The sequence below is a fragment of the Adelges cooleyi genome, unplaced genomic scaffold, assembly GCF_023614345.1.
Source record: "Adelges cooleyi isolate 19-005CV unplaced genomic scaffold, UGA_ACOO_1.1 ACOO_flye_CR_arks_rails_tigmint_CR_PRNA_574, whole genome shotgun sequence".
Taxonomy (NCBI): Eukaryota; Metazoa; Arthropoda; class Insecta; order Hemiptera; family Adelgidae; genus Adelges; species Adelges cooleyi.
In genome coordinates, this window is record NW_026096268.1 from 9698531 (window position 1) to 9707656 (window position 9126).

The 9126-nt window shown below is 30.2% G+C and overlaps 1 long non-coding RNA gene across 1 annotated transcript; it reads left to right on the top strand.

Annotated features, from left to right (window-relative positions):
• The first annotated feature begins 5456 nt into the window (after positions 1-5456).
• On the top strand, positions 5457-9014 carry LOC126843692 (uncharacterized). Its single transcript, XR_007686463.1, has 2 exons — positions 5457-5779; positions 6167-9014. It is a non-coding gene; the product is annotated as an uncharacterized LOC126843692 (long non-coding RNA).
• Positions 9015-9126: the final 112 nt, after the last annotated feature.

A 9126-nucleotide genomic window follows, 5' to 3' on the forward strand; every position in this document is an offset into this window, starting at 1 on the left:
GTCTACTATGTCCATTCCGCTGGTTTTTCAGTTTTATTGCATTACACCAAAATAAACGACTTATTACTTACAAGAACAATAAGAAAACGTTTACATTGTTATGGAAAACGTAATGGAACACCGTCGGCCATCGGCAAGACTTTTCTAGTGGGAAAAAGTTTTTTCTGGGATGTTTCATTGATACAATAGGATTTTGGTGGTTTTCGAATTTCGTGTAAAACCGCAGGTGACTATTCGGGTGTTCAATCTTGTGTTTTTTTACCTTCATTATAGTAAAGTACTTATAGGTATGTATTATTATAATAATATTGTATGCACGATTCACAAACACTATTGTCTATAAATGATAGGTACAATATAACATGACAAAACCGCAACATAGATAAAAAAAAATTAAATCATGGTTTGCATTTCCTGTAAGACAAAAAAAAACAATGATAATTGTTTTGACATACTACATGATATATCATGTATTAATCAAACGCGCCAATTCCGACAGTGTAGTTTTGATAAGGTCCGTTGCATTTATCACATATTTTCTATTGCACAAAGTCATTTGTATGTAATCATGTGTTTAACGGAATCTGAAAAGTATTTATAATACAGTCCTAATTATTTTTCTCTTTAATAATTATAAAAATGTTAAAATATTTTCCTATTTAAAAATGAATAAAACATAAATTATATACATATATTTTTTTTTTTTTTTTTTTTAACATTTTATTGGTAAAACAAACAATCTGTAATTATTATATTACAATAAGTTCGTAAGCGGAAATAATACAATGACTTGGATACACATGAATAAAAGCAGCCGCCCAATGGCGGCACTCTTTAACTTGAGTGGTTTAGGTATTTAATTGGATTGACTTGGGATCTTAATTTACATTTAAATCTCTACACCATTTCCTCTTTAGCCTACGAGGTGGGTTGCCTGGGATGGTATCGGAATTGAGGGCGGATATTAAAGGATTTTTATGATTTGTCAGACGAGAACGGAATCGTTTATAGAGGATTTTGGCCGTTTCGTCAACTGTGTTTATTTTTAAGTCAGTGTGTAAAGTATGGTTAGAGACGTAGGCAGGAGCGTTCGTGATAATACGGAGTGTTATAGATTGGAAAGCTTGTATTTTGTTCGTATTTGATTTTTTGGCCGCTCCACAGAGTTGGATGCCGTAAGTCCAAATTGGCAGCAAGAGAGTTTTATAAAGTTATATACATATATATATATATATATATACATATTTCCTACTAATTTTTCAAAGAAATTTAGACTAAAATGTTTTTTTTTATGCCAAAACTGACAATTTTGAATATCATATTCTATATATTGTAATATATAAAATTATATCAGTAATTTAGTTATCATTCATAAGCTATAAGCTATAATATTATAATTATTATTTTAATAAACGCTAAACACACACACACTGATATCCCCTCTTAAAGATCTCCTGTTATAACCATTCACTATCATCCATATTTCTTTAATAAGTTGCATCCGGGGTTGATAGTGTGGGTCGCCGCTGAAAATCCCGGGTGGTCACCCATCCGGGATCAAGCAGCAACGGACACAGCTTAACCTCAAGCGCCATGCGGCACCTGAGATGTCCACTGCGCCACACCTCCCGGTTACGTGCAGTATTGATAGGCGCTTAACGCCAGTAGCCTAAGCACAGCAACAACATAAACAGATCCACTGATGCACCACGCGGTTAATGACTGGTAAGGTACTGTATTGGTACACAAACATAATTTGATTGACAAAAATGATAAGTGGCAAGTGTTGAGTGTTATTATAATATTGCAAACACAGTGTTTTTCAATATTATATTTTCAGCCTCGAAAGTGAAATAAAACTCGAAGGTCGTTTCTAGTACATATTTTCTACGAATACCTGTCATATAAATGGAAATTGTTCTGTTGGAAAATGCGCAATACTATTAAGCATAACCCGAATGGAATTAAAATCACAATGCATTTTTTTCGGTTTTCTCGCCGTGTTGGGATTTATAGCTTGTGTGGCTGTGAGTGCCGAACAAGTCACCGACTTTAAGATGTGCCGGAGTAAGTCAAACGTCACATAACTGTGGTTTACCCGGTCGGATTTCCAGACAGTTGTTGGCTAGATGTATGACATCTTATGATCTACCGTTTTTAGAAACGAAATGCTCAATATCAAAGTTAAACATTGACCCGTGTCCCCGAGCTCTTGAAGGAAAAGCGTGCGACATACCTGTTGGATCTAACAGGACCCGGACGCGTGCCTTTACATGTCCAAATGTCCATTAAAAAAGTCGGTGCAGGGATTCTATTACTATAGTATTTTATCAGATGATGACTCGTACCCAAAAGATTCTTACACTTTGAAAGTAAAAATTTGGAACGGCGACAAACGCGCAAACAGTAGAGACGAATGCTGTTTTACATTTAAAGCGAATTTAGTTTGATACAAAATGCGTTTACCTGTTCAAATGGTACAAACTACATAGACGTCCCCGTTTATTGTGTATACATAAAACATATTAAATCGATAATCATTTTCTAAATTATAATTAATTCTATAAATGGTTATACACGTGTATGGCTGCCACGGTTTTCAACAATTTATGTTGTATTTATACAATAGGTATGTAATTAGAATTTAATTACAAATTAAAAATATTTGTGCGTTAAAATTTTAAATAAAAGAACACAAATCCATCTAAACTATTTTTCTCTACTATAAGTCTAACATTTTTTCTACTAAAAGAGCTAGTAATATTTTATGGATTATTACAGTCCGTGAGATTACGGTTATTTTTTCGGATTATAACATTCCGTTTAATAATTTTCCAGCGTTTTATGACACATCTAAATGATGATAGAACATGTTATATTAAAATTGTAAGACTTATCTACAAAAAAATAAATATATGTATTAATAAGGAAGATGTAAACGAAATTAAGGCGTCATAGCTAGACAATTACTATGCGTTGTTACATTTTTGTTCATTGTTCTACTGAAACTAGATTTGGTTAATTTGATGTTGTTGAGAACATTTTTATTATATTATTATTTTTGCAATAGTTCATCAGATTGCATATTTTGTTGCTTCTTAAAAGTTCCGTTGAAAAATAATCTCGTTTAATTAAAAACTACCCAAAAGCATCCGTTTGTTGATAGCAAACCCGTAGACGGATTTCTAAATACCTTTTGGCGTACAACAAAGGGCCGAAACTTTGTAATTTATGCGCATAAAACGAATAGCTGATGTTTGTTCTTGCTCTTTATGTGCGCTCCGAGAAAACAGCAGAAGGAAAGCTCCTCCAGTCGAAAGTTTTTACTGATTCATCAGCGTTTCGGTTGTAGTAACTTTGTTGTAATTAGATTTCGTTTATTTCGTGTGATTTTCACTCGACTCGACGGGTTTGCAAAAGTACAAGTTGGAATCAAAATCACCAGTGTAAGACTATGGTAGACAACTATATACATTTATCTATGTGAAGCATCTCAATGATGTGGAAACCAAACATATTACACATGTACAATCCAGAGTAGGAGAGGTGCGACACGGATTAAAATAGTGCAATTAAAAACGATTACCGTGTAAAATATAACCAACTAAAACAACGATATATTTTGTAAATTCAACCGATTTTAGCGTAATATTGGGATAAACAAAAACAATTATATATATATATATATGAAATTATTTTGAAACATTATTCGCGCTTCAAATTTTCCACCGTCAGCAACAGCCCTTTGGGTTTTAATTTTTAACAATATCATGTTTTTGACTGGTGAACGGCTGTTGTGTGAGTTTTGATTTTATCATTTAAACCCTCTCTCTCGTCCATTCCGCGTGTGTATGGTAACAAACGGTGTTCACCTAACTGTACACATTGGAGTGATGGTTTTGGGATGTGTAAACGCTGTACCGAAAAATATAATAGCGTGCCTGTGAGTGTCATTCGAACAGGACGTGTATTCAAACTGCATTTGACACACGCGTGTTTATGTGAGGTTTCAGTTGTTTTAGAGCTACAATCGGTTGAGTCACTTGATGCCTCTTTCCCGCCTATTTCGACTACGGAAAATGAGTTTAAAAAGCCAAATAAATGAACTAATGAAATAATAATTATTTTGTACACTTATGTTCCAGTAGGTTTATGGCCATCCCAGTATCATTATATCCAATAACGCTTTCATATAATAGGATCTTACGCCCTCGGAGGTTCCATTGCGTTATAAATACATTGAGAATTAAATATTAAGTAATGCGGGGTTGGTAGTATTATCGTAATCCCGCAGTCACATGCCTTTATTCTCCGTGTACTACTTGCTGGAATTGTATGAAATGTAGATTTAAGTAATTTACAGTATTTATTACTCGTATATTTAACTTGTATACAATGCAATTTCAGAAAACCGGCACTTAAATAAATTGCAAACTATCAGTGGGCTATAGAATAATATATTTTGTGATCTAAAAAAGTTATCATGTAAATATCTTACATCACACACCACACACAATTGTATACAATGTCTATATTATATTGCATGATATAATTAGAAAGAAATTCTAATACTCAAGTCACTGGTAATTGTAATATAGCTAATATTATATTAAGTGGATGCAATACCACCATTGAATTCGAAAACTGCGATAGCTACCAACCACTTTACATACCCTTTTGGTCTTGATTAATATACGTATAAATAGTTCAGAATTTTAATTTTAATTCCATTTGCAAAGACCTCTTAGAGCAACTAAATATGAGGTTTTTAAATCGTTTAGAGGTCATTTCTACATTGTATGAGTTATTATGTAAATTATGTGCCAGATAATTTTTAAATATAGTTAAAATTATCATATATGTATATATTGGAAATTTAATTCTAAAAAATTCGTTTTACATCTATAAATTATGAAATTAATAGAATCTTATTACTAGTGCTATTTTATGTCTTATTTTTTTTTTAATTTAAATTGTACTGTTTGATATTACCGTTTTTGCCTTAAGCGGAATAGCATATATATTTTTATTTGTTATTGTGATTACTACCTTACATTAATGATCAATTGTGCAATACATAGAACTAATTAGTAAGCTGCGTCCTGTTTATTATTATACAATTTGTATAATGATATCCGTTTAATGTATACAACTACAATGTGCGTCACTATGACACTATCTACGCTGATTATTTAACAGGTGCATTGTAATTGTTTCAGATTGTGTGTGGTTTTTCCATTTTAGCAATTAATATAGCATGTAATCTATGAATCGAAACAAAAGTCATAAGTCTTAAGGTCACTCTAGTCACTCTGATAACGTACAAATATAATAACATGGTGTACGTACCTAATAATTAAAAAAAAAAAAACACAAATTTAAAGGCGTAGGTAAGCATTTATAGAATTATATATTATCATACTAATTATTACAAATGTTTAGAAGTATAAATTACATAGTAATGCTCTATGTTTGTATATTCAAATCGAATTCGATGACTTAATTTATTTTATACAGGTGTTTTATGGGTTATCTACACGCATTAAAGGTTGTTATGATGTACTTGTACTTATTATGTGTATTACTGACAATATTCGACTCAGTACGATAGACCACCTCCTTATGCTCACACCTAGAATATTTTCTAAAAATATTCAATTTTGATTTTTTATAAAGTCATTATGGATATTAAGTTTAAACTAATCGTTTTATTCGGAATATCGTTGAACAGAAACACCTGCCGACAGTTTCACATCAGAATTAAAAGCACACGACTTAGGTAAGTTAACCTGTGTAGTACCGAGTAGTGACCGATTTCAACAGAACTACATCCATCAAAAGCATACAAGGAGAATTTTTTACAAAAATAAGCGACCTCATAGTTTTGGTCAATTGAACATTTTTTTTTTTTTATCCGCATTTGATTTACACGAGTTTGCGCACAGAACAAAAACACAAAAACTGTCAACAGTTTTTTGAAAAAGATAATAAAGAAAAATTAACAGCATTACCCATAAGAACACGTTGAAAGTAGAACTGATAAAATTCATCAAAACCACGTTAATATACTCTTTTGGTGTTCATCACTTCATGTTAACAGGACGATTATTATTCAATTGCTATTTTTTTTTTTTTTACAAATCTGTGTGAATATTTTGATTTTCAGATAAGCAACCTAAAACCCGGTTCGACCTATTCAATAAAAGTGTTGTGACACGGTCAAGCGAAGAAAATACAAGTGACAACTCTGTCAGATTTGCCGTCTCAAATATCAGAAACATCATAAAAAAACATTCGGAATTTTTGGTTATTCAGACAAAATTAATATACATACGAATAGTTTTAGTTCAGAAATGAATTACTTAAAAAAATGTATTTAAAATGTTCAAAAAATATTTTCGCTTACATTTATATTCAGATAAAAATTCCGGTTTTTTTTTTTTGTAAACGTTTTATGTCGCCATCGAAGCTAACTTACCTAAGTCGTGTGATTTTAACTCTGATGTGAAACCGTCGGCAAGTGTTTCTGTAAACGATATTCCGAATAAAATAACTAGTACAAACTTAATATCAAAAATGACTTTATATAAAATGAAAATTGTATATTTTTTTAGAAAATATACTAGTTGTGAGTATAAGAATGTTGTCTATGGTCGAATATTGTCAGTTATACGTTTTTATATTATTACTATATTTTACTAAACATCAAGCAGGTACTACCTATCGAGCATTGTGCGATTGCTTTCTGAGATTTATTGTTTTTATTTGTTACTTCAACACACATGTTGTCACACATCGGTTTTCCTAATCGTGGTAAAAAAAAAAAAATCGAGTACAGAAAAAAAAAATGTAATTTGTCAGATGCTCATTTAAATTACCCACGCTGTATAAAGTATAAAAAAATAAACTGTAAAGCATAATAAGGCGGTAACAATATTTAAATTAAACTCATATTTAAATACATTTTTTTTATGTTTATATAACATAATAAACAAATATTACATAAAATACAATTTTAAAAATCGTTTTTTAACCTATATTGTCAAAAATGGAACTGATTTATTAGTGAGTTAATGAGAATTACTTAAAGAGTTGAACGGTACCCTATGTATTTTATTTTATATATAAACAATAAAATAACCAAAAACCCATGTCAACATTTTAAGACATGGTAAAAAAACAGTTTGTTTTAGATTCAAATTATGATTTCTATATTTTAAGTTAACAATATTTTACAAACCTCAAGTTGTGTCCCAATGGGATATTATTATATTTTGTTATTTTCTTTTTGCGGGTGAGCTTTAACTAATCATTGTTGGAGAATTATATCCACAGCACTTTTATACACGAGTTGGACAAAGTATTAAACTATTAATTAAAATATTAAATGTATTATTAGATAATAACTAATAGCTATAAATCTATGGATTTATAACAGAAACTCTTAAACGACAATAATATACTATAGTTTAATCAATTTTACTTTTTAATACATTTATTACATTATGGTAATTACTTAGTTCATATGTTATATCACATATTTTAAATCTTATGTTAACTGTATGTAAATATATAAAGTTTACAAAGATTATAAACTAATATATTTAATACTACATACATAAACTACTACCACACGAGTGTACATTATAAACTTAAAAGGCTTGAAAAATGAATTATAACAAAATCGATTTTCGACCCGTTTAATTTTTCTAGAAATTATACTTCTTTTAAAAAATTATTTAAATATAATATTATAAGTTCCATTTTAAGTTGTAAACTCTATATATTTGCAAATATTGTTTTAAGCGCAAACCACGTGTAATAAATAACAATATTATTCTCTACCTAATCTGATAACTCTTTCTAGCCCTATTCATAGTGTCCGAAATCTGCGGTATAGATGGTAGTTTTTTTTCTTCTATTTATTTTCCTTGACATTTTTTTAAATTCTTTTAGCCAGTTTACACGACCATAAAGCGTCAGTTCCTACGTGCATTATTGTGCATACAACAATATTATTATCATCGTACCTATCCCTCCAGGTCGGTTTGTAAACACGGATTTTGGTTTTTGAAAATAATCTGTCGGCATCGCGTGTCGTGTCAACAGACAACAATATAAAAAAAAATATCCAAAAACAAATTAACTATCGAATAATAATTAATTTATCGCCATTGTTCGTGCGGAGAACGACAAAAAAGATATATTATAATAAAACTCTTAAAAAAACCATAAAATTATCGGCCATCGAACATGCTTATGATTCGACGACGATTACATTATTAAACACCACAAAAGACAATGCGCCACATAACGTTGTTAATTATTTCCAACAACGATAATCTTATTTCAGTCGCTTCAGTCTCATCGTTAAAGTGTTCTATTCAATTTGGTAAAACTATAACTCAAAAAAAAAAAAAAAAAAACTAGTACAGTGGGATCACAGGTATTCTAGAATTAATATAACTGAAGGTACAAATACGAATATTGAACATTTATTTTCATATCGTTATTAAATCTTTTATGCTAATAAAAAATATAAATTTTAAAAATACTGTATAATACTTGATTTTACTTCAAATACCAAAACTATGAACTGCGTCTAATATCGAATTCATGTATTAAAATATATTTTATTGGAAAACAGATATGACAATAATTATTGTGATGATAAGTGGTGAGAATCATAAGAGTAACTTTATTTTCAAAACCAATTTATTAGCTATAACTTGCTATGTACTTGTACTTATTGTGGCAGTATTCGTCTCGGTAGACCTCCAGCTTATACTCACACCTAGAATATTTTCTAAGAAATTCTTTTTTGATTTCGAAGCTGAACAATTTTGATTTTTATAGACTATTTTGAACATGTTTTAAACGATCCGACTAAATGTTTTTACATTATTGCTACATTGTAATGATATCCGTTTGATGTAAATTGTATAACTACATTGTGCGTCCGCCCAATGGCTCAAAAGTGTATGGAAATATTAAAATTAATTGAACATATTTTATCTAATCTTTTTACTGTTTGTACGCGTAATGGACAATGTCTATGGTGGTATAAACTGTATAGTTATTATCATGGTAAAACACTATTTACAACAAAATAAACAATAACGATTT